At 40.8% G+C, this 12,345-nt stretch overlaps 1 long non-coding RNA gene across 2 annotated transcripts; it reads left to right on the forward strand.

Moving 5' to 3' along the window:
• The first annotated feature begins 519 nt into the window (after window positions 1-519).
• Window positions 520-8,761, forward strand: LOC114557315 (uncharacterized). 2 transcript variants are annotated; one of them, XR_003692788.1, is made up of 4 exons: window positions 520-646; window positions 1,152-1,241; window positions 8,311-8,510; window positions 8,646-8,761. It is a non-coding gene; the product is annotated as an uncharacterized LOC114557315 (long non-coding RNA). The 2 variants fall into 2 exon arrangements; XR_003692789.1 differs by having other exon boundaries at window positions 8,345-8,510.
• Window positions 8,762-12,345: the final 3,584 nt, after the last annotated feature.

Consider the following 12,345-nt stretch of genomic DNA (forward strand, 5'->3'; position numbering starts at 1 on the left):
TATTCAGAGATATTAGAGATTAAATCAGAACTATATTTAGGAACAAGTCGTTTTCTTTTGCAGATAAAAATAACTTGGTCAGCATTTTTTTTCATGCCAGTACATAATTATATTTGCATGAACATTGCTCACACTGAATTCATGCAATGGTGCTGTAAACTAACAGCAGTATCTCAGGTTGCAGGTTATGTCCAATCATTGACTTAAAGTTGTTGACAAGTATTTACTGTCTCTGAGAGCAAGGTTACCATAATGCAGTACATTATCGATTAATCAGAAAAATACTCTTTAAATCCTATTTGTTTTTGCTTGTCCTCAAATATATTCAGTTTATGATTACTTAATATAAAGATAAGCATCATATTGTCACATTTGAGAAGATTAAATCATTTTGAAAAATCATAAATGTTAAATTTCTGTCCAATCTAATTTAATCGACTGATTGTTTCAGCTTTATAGTATATTTCAAGCTATTAAACCCGGCGGAGAGGGCCTGACCTGTGCATTTTCTGGGGATACTCCACATTCCAAGGCCCCCTGAACTACTCACTATGTGCTCTGCACCAACAACCTGAGCTTTTGTGCAACGAAAGTTAGAAGAGGAAACGTTGACGTGGATGCGCAGTAGCTGGTATTTTTTGGACAGGTAAGAAACTCAGTGCAGCTCATGTTAACGACAAAATGAAGCTAGCAAATGTTAACTGTTGACGCAACATAGCAAACAGCTCCCCACAGGCTCAAATTCATTAAAATGTTTCAAACATCCGACACTAACGCTCACTGTGCAGTGTAATCTGAAACACATGGATGCAGCTTCAAAGGAGAGTTATGCTAGCACATTGTGTTGACAAGCAGTGTGGCACCACCTTACTTGTTTAAAATTTAGTAAACTGAGACTAAACATTTCTATATGAAGCCTCAGGTTATCTCTGTAGTTTCATACAACTGCTGCTAGATGTTAAGGAAAAAACATTTTGCTAATCACACCCTCAAGCATAAGAGTCAGCGCTTATGCTCAGATTCAAAATGCCCCGATTTAAGCATTTTTTCTTTAATCTACAAGGCCTCCCAAGTGTTTGTGTTCCTTTTAAATATACTGTGGAAATTACTGTTTATAGCCTCAGGGTTTGTGTCTCCTATTTGTCCCTCAGGTCAGAACTGAAATGGGCCGAGATTGCCTCCATGAACTTCATCTTAATGGAACTTAAAAATGGCTTAAAGCAGCAGGAGCCGGTCTCCAGGTGAGTTTAAACTGTTAATAAAGAATCTTATGACTCAAGATAGAGGCGTCCTTGCTTTGTTCAGTTAAGATTTAACCGGGCTTGACTCATATGAACCTGTGTGTTTAAAGGGCCCATGACATGGTGCTCTTTGGATGCTTTTATATAGACCTTAGTGGTCCCCTAATACTGTATCTGAAGTCTCTTTTATATAGACCTTAGTGGTCCCCTAATACTGTATCTGAAGTCTCTTTTATATAGACCTTAGTGGTCCCCTAATACTGTATCTGAAGTCTCTTTCCCGAAATTCAGCCTTGGTGCAGAATTACAGCCACTAGAGCCAATCCCACAATGAGCTTTCCTTAGGATGTGCCATTTCTGTGTCTGTAGCTATTGAGGAGGAGAGGGGGGGGGCAAGGTGGAGGGGGGGGGTGTGTGGCCTTGACAAACTGCCACTTTGTTCGTTTGAAAGCCATGATGCCTCTCTCTCATGGGTGGGCCAAATTCTGTGGGCGGGCAAAGCAGAGAAAGGGGAGGTAATCTTGCTCCTTATGACCTCATAAGGAGCAAGATTCCAAGTCGGCCCATCTGAACTTTCATTTTCTCAAAGGCAGAGCAGGATACCCAGGGCTCGGTTTACACCTATCGCCATTTCTGGTCACTGGGGGACCATAGACAGGCTGGGGGAACTCACATTAATGTTAAAAAACCTCAAAGTGAAATGTTCATGCTATGGGACCTTTAATACTGGACTACAGCTTGTTGGAACACATTAAGTACATAAGAAATTCTTTAAAATCGCCTTCAACAAAAAAGTATTTTGTTGAAGGCGATTGGCTGTTTTTTAACCACAGTTGCAAAGAAAAAATGAATTGGTTTCAGCTTCTTGATTGTGAGGATTGGTTGCCTTTTCACTGTCTTAACTTTACACTACACAACCTTCAAAGTCTTCAGATGGCTGTACTGTTCACACTACACACCATGCTATCTGGATTCGGGAGTCTTGAAATTGTTGTGGTTTTCACACTACGTGACTGGCCGGTGACAGGGGGTCACACGCTACAAGATCTTTTACCAGGAGAAATCCCAGATGAGTGTGTCTGGTCTCCAAACCACGTTTTGCCACGAAAACACACCTGCGAAGTGACACAGGAAATTACGTTAAACCATGTGCGAGACAGGATTTTTTTTGTTAAAGCAATCCACAGGACGTTCCTGTGGTCATGTTTGTTGATGTTGTCATTGTTACACATTCACAAAATAGCATGTTTCCACCTATACATCCAGGGTTTCCACATGGCTTTACTAGGGCTGCAGCTATCGATTCTTTTTGTAATCGATTAATCTAGCACTTTATCGATCGATTAATCGGATAATTTCTTTTTTGCGTTTTTAAACAACAAAAACTAGGGAAAAAAAGCATTTTCAGAAAAAAGCAACATTTGTATTGCCTATATTGCTTACAATATCATCTCTCAAAAAACTAAACATTAAGTGCATTTAAGTGCCATATTACATTGTTTTTAAAGTTTTTTTTTTTTCAAATGATATCAACCTCAGACTATGGCATACATTAAACATACACAAACATTACATTAAGTTGTGCAACTTAACTTTCAGAACTACAAGTTTCAACCTGAGACTGATCTGTAGGCCTATATGTAAATATTAGTTATACTCAACCTATTTTCATTTATATATTTGATTATAATGTCACACAGCTCAGTTACACTTATGCTATGAGAGAGAGAGAGAGAGAGAGAGAGAGAGAGAGAGAGAGAGAGAGAGAGAGAGAGAGAGAGAGAGCAACAATCAGCTGTTTTTCCGAAGGGATAGTCAACACGCCAGCTCTTTAGATCAGATCATGGTCACCACTACGTATTTTCTTGTCTTTGATTTCGGTAGTTGTTGTGTTTGGTGTAGTTACATCGTTGGGTCCTCTTCGTGGAATGGATGATTAAGTTAGACTCCATGTTTTCTGTTGAGATACTAAAGCGCTGACGTCGTGCTATTATCGTGCTAAGCTAGTTTGATTTTGCAGTAAGGCAAGGCAATTTTATTTGTTTAGCACAATTCAGCAGCAATGCGATTCAAAGTGCTTTACACAAGACATAAAGACACAGTTAAAAATATCATACAAATTGGTAACAGATGAAGAATGAAGTTATAACATTTTTTAAATTGAAATACAAAAATGAATTAAGAAAAGACAGTGTTAAAAAAGGTCTTCAGCCTTGATTTAAAAGAGCTGAGATTAGGTGCCGACCTACAGTTTAGATCAGTTTTAGTTTTAATTACGTTTGAACTGATCCCAAACTTTGGACACTTTCTGTCGTTTTCTCCAGCCTGTCTCTGGTCGTGTCGCAAAAGTGGATCTGTACCGTTAGCCCCTCACTATTTACGCTCTGGCATGTGTCGCCAGCAGCAGACTGAGCCGCGTCTGTGCGACCGTAATAATTCTCCGTGCGGAAACACCGTCCGTCAGCGATACAACGTTGGTAACATTGATTTAACGAAGCTTCGAGGCAAGTCATTTTGCATCGAGGATTTTTTGTAATCGAATTATTCGAGTTATTCGAGGAATCGTTTCAGCCCTAGACTTTACTATTATTTGCCTGTTTCCTCTAGTAGCAACAACAACTTTGGTCCCTGATGCAAATGCAACACATACAGTAAAGTATTGTTAAAGGCGACCCCTCCTCCAGGTTTCCCCTCAACCTGTGTCTTGCGCGCTCATTTGCTCTAGCTCCCAGGCAGGTGCTTCTGCGAGGCATCTTGAACAGTTCACACATAGTGTGCGAGGGCCGATAAGCGAACACCGAGCCAATGCCGATTTGCCTCTGATCTGAGGCTTTTGTCTTGGAGCTCTAAAAACTCTGCGAGTGCAAAATCAGGGCTAGTCGTGTAGTGTGAACTAGCCATCCTATGTTAGTAAACTGAATACATTTGGTTTTGGGCCATTAGTCAGACAAAACAACATATTTTTTTGTTGCATCCCTATTTTACAGTATAGGTGTATTCAGTGTGTGCCTCCTTGTGTGTTCGTATGCATTGTGCTCTACATGATGGCATCCTTGTTCTCTCTATCTTCCTCTCCCTCTGTTCGTACTGTATGTGAATGTGCCATGGAGGAGATGTTAGGGCCCTGCCTGGTGATTTATTCATGATATGACTTTTAATATCATTTACTGGGACATGGGAGTCTGCATCTCAAATAGGCCTGCCGGCACCTTTTGTGTGCCTACGTGCATGTGTCTGTGACAGAGAAAGAAAGAAAAGGACTGTAATTAAACATTAACATGCTTGTGTTTGCGCGTGTGTGTATAGTGTATACATGTAGGGGTGTCTTTGTATATAAATTGGCACATGCAGTTAAATTTGTGTGTTTTTTTTCCATCAAGGATAAAATCAAACAAATTGTGTTTATGGCAAAGTGTGTTGGGCTAGTGAAGAGGTGGACCTCATGATGATTGCCTATGGTGGAGTTGTTATTGAGTTATTGGACAACAGTAGGAAGTCATTGTGTAATGGGCAATAGCCAGCAATGGGGGCCGATACCAATCTGTTAAGCAGCATAGTGTGTGGAGAGGAATGTAGGAGTAGGTGTCTAATTTCTGTGGTGGGTGAGTGTTTTGTGTGTGTGTGTGTGTGTGTGTGTGTGTGTTTCCATTTGATTTATTGCTATGTATTGTCGGTACACGTTTGACAGTTGACAGTAAACCCTGCCAAGACAGCTAATGTAAAATTAGTTTTGCCTACTGTATGTTGAAATCCAGTTTCCATGTTTTTATTCTTACTGGATGGTGTGTATATCTATCTATCTATCTATCTATCTATCTATCTATCTATCTATCTATCTATCTATCTATCTATATATATATATATATATATATATATATATATATATATATATATATAACATTTAACGACCACAAAGACATATTCCACGTATATTTTTGTCACTTAGCTCCACATGTGTGCAGAGTTTTTTTTGTGTCTAACCATACTTATTAGTGACTAGGGCTGCAACTAACGATTATTTTAATAATCGATTAATCTGTAAAAAAAAAAAGTAATAATTTACATCAATTCAATACATGCATACTTATTGTTTTAGTTAATAGTTGTGTAAAGGTAAGTAACCCAAATAGCAGATACAGACCAGACCAGACCAGACAGACAGACAGACAGACACACACACACTTATTCATTAAATTATTACCATCATTGTAGTAAGTGCAAGTTAAGTTTGTTTATACACCACACACTATTATATTTGTCAACAATAACTGATATGGGACAAAGCACATAATATATACATAACAGATTGAAAAATTAATGGGCCAAAAAAGTCGAGTGAATAAAACGGTGTCTTTAGTCTTGCAAAGTATACCACCCCTGCTTTATTACTGTTATTACCGAGCTAACGCTAGCTTGTCATGCTAGTCAGCTGGATAACGAGTAAACAGCAGCACCAGAAGAGCTACTGGAGGGACGGTACGTTCCTCACTTCAGAACGGAACAGAAGTAGGATAGTGTAGTGACTTTACCCTGCTGTTGAACTCCCTTCCTCCTCATCACGGACTCCAACATGTTTACGTTTTAGGTGCTGACTCATCTCCGTGGTGCGCCCGTGCCATGCCGTGTCGCTTTTGCTTATCTTGCAATTAACACGTTTTTGATTTATTTAGTGTGAAATGCTCCCACACCTTGGATGACTTGGGTCGTACTGATTTCTCTGCCTCCGCCGAGTGTTTCAGAACAACGTTACGGGTCTCTCCGGTCTCTCTCCGTATTTCCTCTGCTCTTTTTTCTTTTCTTTCGCTCCGCGCTTCTTAGTCTGCGCTCAACTCAATTTTTTTTTTTTTATCTCCGAGACTAGGTGGCCTAATAGTTGCGCGACACAAAGAATCGATAGTTAAATTCGTTGCCAACTTTTTTAGTAATCGAATTTTATCGATTCGTTGTTGCAGCCCTATTAGTGACTATAATTAAATGATGAGGAATAGGTGGGTGGATGGAACAGCAGGCAGACAGAGAAGGGGGCGGCTGGAAAGCGTGATTTTAATTTGGTTATGATCTAATTTGCTTTGATTAAAAATGTATGCAAATCCCTCTTAGCATAAGGGATCAGTGAGGAGAGGCGACACCTCTCTTGCTCTTTCTCTCTCTCTCTCTCTCTCTCTCTATCCCCCTCCCCACACACACACACACACACACACACACACACACACACACACACACACACACACACACACACACCTCCTCCTCTACTTTCAGTCGTCCTTCTCCTCCCTCTGTCTGTGGCCACTAAAGTGAGATGTGTGAATTGCAGAGCGCGGTGTGAACATGTGTGCGTGTGTTGTTGGAGGTGTGTTCTTTTGTAAAGCGACAAAAGGAACCCACTCACTTTGGGTGTTATTGCACCTCATATCTATTGGCTGAGTATCTGCTTGTGTGTGTGTGTGTGTGTGTGTGTGTGTGTGTGTGTGTGTGTGTGTGTGTGTGTGTGTGTGTGTGTGTGTGCGTGTGCGTGTGCCCTGTGGTAGGAGTGACTTTGCCATGTCTCCCAGAGGTTGATCCTCCCCACAGCCCGACACTGAAGGTCACACTGCTGTGAATGCTATCTCCTCTTTTTCAGTTTCCTTTAAAATGGTTCATTTCTTGTTTATCTTTATTTATTTCTTTTCTTTCACACATGTAGACACACACAACCTTACCCCACAACCTCTGTCCAGTCTGTGCTCCCGGCCACTGACAACCTTCAGCCTGAGAAAAAAAAAAACAGCCTCACACACAGAGTGCATGTACCTCCACTGTGAATGGTTCTCTCTTTCTCTCTCTGTTTTTACCTGCACTCCATTTTGTGTGTGTAATTATATTCCATTGTGTCTGTATAAGGAGCAGGCCATCTAGTTAACTGCATCTATTTGCATGAGGGCTCAGTGTATTCACGCCACTCTCAATTTCTTCCCATCTCTGCACTCTCTCTCAGCCTGTCACCACTGCCTCTCCAAGTTTACTGTAATGAACTCTGGTTTGCCTTTGTGCTCCCCCTTCTCCTCTCCTCTCTTCTCTTCTATCTCTCTTCTCTTGCTCGCCTGACTCCAGCCAGCCAGGCAGCTAGCCAATCAGGCGGTGAATCAGACATTCAGGCAGCCAGCCTATCTATAAGTCATCCAGCTGTAAGTTAGCCAGTGAGTCAGTTAGCCTGACAGCTGTCATGTTAGGAGGATGACTAATTAGTTGGTCAGCATCACTAAGCCGGTGAGTCAACTAGATTGTCAGTAAAGGTAGGCACAAGCATTACAATTGTTGACTCAGTAACAGTTAGACTTTAGACTTTTAGCATAGTATCGCAATATTTTTCGTGGCAATACTGTATGGATACACACACATGCCAAGTATCGATCTTTTATTATATGTGTTGTGATGAACAGAAGTTGACAAAGTTTCCTTTAGGGGACATAATTCGAAATTGGGAAAAAAGTTGGAATTAAGGCAATACGTTGCAATATATGGCAGAATATTCTAATATGTTTAAAATCGCAATAACATTGTGTCGTGACATAAGTATTGTGATGATATCGTATCGTGAGGCCTCTGGTGATTCCCACCCCTATTAGATTTAGACCTCACAACTAAGCGGACCAAGTGCCTTTCAGTCTTGGCCAATCGCTGTTGACCGCTGGGCGATACAATACTACAGTGTGTGATGTTTAAAGAAAAGTTTCTCATCACAGCGGCTGAAAAAAAAAGAAAAAAAGAAAGAAAACTGCAAAAATAATGTGGTCTTTCATCAAGGGATAGGCTATTATTTTATGATCCCAGTTAGGGCAGAGCCACAGCTTACCTGACGTTCATCTGCACTCTTATGGATATCTCTCTGCAGAGTTTTACAATTTAGCATTTTATTTCCATTTTCTTGCCTTTTTTTTTCCCAGCATAAATTTGGCAGACAAACGTTTTTTGGGGAAAGAGACTTCAGATACAGTATTAGGGGACCACTGAGGTCTATATAAAAGCATCCAAAGAGCACCATGTCATGGGACCTTTAAAGCCAAGTTTCTGTGAAACTTTCTGTGTGTAGTGATCCGTAGCAGTTCATCCATTTTGTCCGCCAGCGAGCGAACATTGGCGAGGAAAAGGCTTGGAAGAGCGAGTCGATGTGGCGTTAGCCTCTGCTGAATTCCACCGCGAGACCCTCTGCGGCGGCATTTGTGTGTCCGTCTGAAGAGCCCTCCAGTCGGTGTGGGGATATCCGGATGTGCCGTTGGTTTAGCGATCTCTGTAAGTACGCTAATAATGATGTCAGAATTGCAGGAGCCGATGTCCAAAATTTCCTGTCGGGTGTACAATATGTACGCTAGACTGTTTTTACCGAAAATACTTGAGATAAACGAGCATATTACTACTAATTTGCAGATTCTGGAGAGACACACAGTGTCACGAAGCTTCGTCCGCACTGCCATCTTGTCAAGGGTAGTATACCCTGCATTTACTTAGTTGTTCAACATGTGCTTCGAGACAAAAAATGTGTTAAGTGGAAATGGTTATTTGTGTCTTGTTTTTGTCAATTTCAACAATCTATACACGTCTTTCCCATTCTAAGATAGACCGCTAATAAGTCTGAAAAGTCTGACAGTTTTTCCGTGAGTTTGAAAGTCAGTAAATCAGTCAGTTTGTTTACAGAGTCAGTTGGTCAGTCAGTCAGTCACACAGCCATTCATCAGTCAGTCAGTTAACTCTGTCAGTCAGCCTGTGTCGCTGTGCTCGCTTACATAAGCTGGGCGACAGATGCTGAATCATGAGCTGCCCGCTGGAATGCTCTCTCTACCCAGAGGGTGCCAGGAGGGAAGACAACACACACACACACTCTGCACAAACTTAACTGTATGCATCCATGCAAACATTGGCATGCATGTACAAACACACACACATTGCTTGTCATGCACTATTTCACATGAGACTCACTCCTCACAGTGGAGAAGAGAGAGACACTCACAGGGGTGAGAGAGAGCAGACGAGGTTGAGTGTGAGACAAGAAGACAGAGAGAGCGAGAGAGGTGGAGTGTGACACAAGAACAGACAGAGAGAGAGAGAGAGACAGAGAGAGAGAGAGAGGGGCTTGCAGATAGACTGACAGAGAGTTCAAGAGAAAGAGAGAAGAAAGAAGAGTGAGATCTTCCCTCAGCTGTCTGTGAGGGTTTTGATGTGGTTTAAAGGGTTTTTCAAGTTACGCAACTTTGAAGATGAAGCGTTTGATGTTTAGTTTGCTAGTTTGTTAGCTATTGGATTAATCTCTACCTTCTACCTCTCTTTCTCTGCAATTTATCTGATTAGCTGATTTTACCTTTTGTCTAAAACGATGCACAGAAGGGTGTTTTTCAGCGTTTCTTCAGAAACTTGGCACCTATCATCTATTTATGGGAGAAGCAATTGAAACTGGAATAACGGCCCTATTTGCCTGCCTGTCTAGCCTTTCAAAAACACGACTGAAATGGTGATGGAACAATGACAACTATTTCTCCTTTTTCTTTTTTTTCTCATCTCCCATTTTCTCTCACTACCTCTTCCAATCTCGCCTCTCCACGTCCCCTCAGCATGGGTGATTCATTTGTCTCCAACACAATATAGCACAACATGGGCTCGCCACTGTCCATATTGCCACAATGCTTATTTGTCGAACGCCGGGGATTTCATAAATGTATTTCCACATTCTCTCCTTCCAGCGTTTTCCTTCTCTGCCCTTCACTTATTCCCTTTCCTCGCCAGCAGCAATACACACTTTCCCAGTTTCTCTCTCGCTCTGTTTTTCTCTCCCTCTCTTTTCCATCCCTCTCTCATCAGATGAATGTAAGAATAGAACAGGGGAAGCCCTCTCACCTCTCTCTGCACACTGGCTAATTAGCATATTCATGAGAGGTTCCATAAATTATACATGAGATCCGGAGGGGAAACAGAGGCAGAAGAATGAGACGCAGACACACATTCTTTCTCTCTCACACACACACACACACCACACGCATGCACGTACGCACGCACATACATACACACACACTCCCATATGCAGGTACGCTCACACACATAAATAAAAAAAATACACACACACATAGACACATCCTCACTTTCTCTTCCTCTCACACCCTCTCTCAATCACACAACACAGACGGAAAGATACAGACAGGTAATTGGTGAGAAAGTGTGTGGTACAGTACATTGACAGTGTGCAGGGGAGACGGCGTACACAATATTGAAAGGGAGAAGAAGAAGTCACTCTCAGTCAAACAGAAAATGCAGTGCACACACAGGCCCAATGCTTAGGTTGGCTGCATTTTTCTCACACTCAAAGGTAAGAGGGTTTAGTCACTTTGAGGCACTAAGTAAGGTTAATGCAGCTAGGGTAAATGCTAAAAGGAAACTGTAGAATGGAGTGCGTTAAATTAAGACAGATTTTAAGGTCACAGGTTTCCCTTATGACCAATAAGAGGGAAAACTGAAAGGCCAGAAGGTCCTTGGGATTTTTCCAAAATGTGATAGCCATGAAAAAAAATCACTGTATAAATAGCTAGAAAGTAATTAAAACATCAGCTGGTAGTTGCCTTTTGGTCGAACAAGAGCCTAGAAGTTATGCACCATCATTCAAACTATACCATATTTGTTTTAAATCCAATTAGTGTGTTTTCCTCTCTTATGTGATGGATATCCCAATTTGGAGCCAGACTCTGACTCAGCATGCTGACGGATGACTAGACATCTTTGTCCACATATATAATATTTACATGTGGTCTAAAATAAATGCAATAAGATGAAAGCTGACAGAAGGCTGGAATACCTCCAAGATTTGTGCTCTTTTGGATAAAAAGGGTTTTCTTCAATCTTGAGAAAAAAGCCACTCCATGGCAGCAGCACTTGAAAAGGCTTTATAGCCCTAAAAATGTTATTTGAATCAATACATAATTTAGCACAAAAAAATGTTTAATCTAAAAAATGGTAGAATATTGTGAAAAATGCCTGTTACACTTTCCCAAGATGTTGACAACAAATTGCTTGGTTTGTCGGACCAAAATTCAAAAACCTAAAGATATTCAGTTTACTATCATCAAGACACAGAAAAGCAGCAAATCCTCACATTTGACAAGCTGGAACTAGAGTATGTTTGCCATTTTTATTTGGAAAAAGGACTTTTAACGATCAATCAATTATCAAAAATAGTTTCCCATCATATTTCTGTCAGTTTGACTAATTCATGAATGGAGTTATCATTTCAGCTGTATTTCACATACTCTATCTATAAATCTATTTACATATAGCATTCTCACTCTGCCATACATATCAGAAATAAACTAGTTTTGTTTGCAAAGTGACTTCATAGAAGTTTTGGATTAAAATACACACCAAGAAAATATATATATATATACCGAACACAAAATGGCGAGCAGCTCTTACACACATTACACATACTGGCAGTTAATTGCTTGCCATTTGCATCTAAAAGCATTGGACTTGCCTCAATACCTTTCTTCAATAAAATGGATTTAATCTAAACTATGTAACATATTTGTATTTTGTATATTTATCGCCTCATTTGTGCTTATTAGAAGATTTGCAAATGGGTGACAGTGTGTTGAATAACAGGGTGCAGATACCTGCGCACCTATATGACAATGTCACATTTCCACTTCATTTGCATCCAGAACAATGTGCTTCTAAGGCTTGGGAACTGAGTAGATTAGATTATAACAAGATGTGCTGTTATTAGATAATGCTGTGCAGTGTAGATCCATATGCCAGGCATATGCCAGGCATATGCCTGGCACGACTGGATGATAGAAGTCCTGTTAAAATGATGTGGGTATGGTAAAGTGAAACCACAGCCTGCTGTGGAGGCAAAATTGATTTCAGAGGGTTGCGGCTACACATGACGGTATGTTTAAGTGTGTGATGTTACAGCTAAAAGACCCCCCCCCCCCGCTTGCATAATGCTCTGTCATCATTCTAGCCCGCGGATAGGCGGTGGGGATCCTGCCATACTTGCTAATGTGCTTATGACAATTAGCTGATTCTGGGTGGTTTGGATCTAATTGAAACACGAGGGAATGAGAGTGATTGAGAGATTTGCCTC

The sequence above is a fragment of the Perca flavescens genome, chromosome 6 (assembly GCF_004354835.1).
Source record: "Perca flavescens isolate YP-PL-M2 chromosome 6, PFLA_1.0, whole genome shotgun sequence".
Classification (NCBI taxonomy): domain Eukaryota; kingdom Metazoa; phylum Chordata; class Actinopteri; order Perciformes; family Percidae; genus Perca; species Perca flavescens.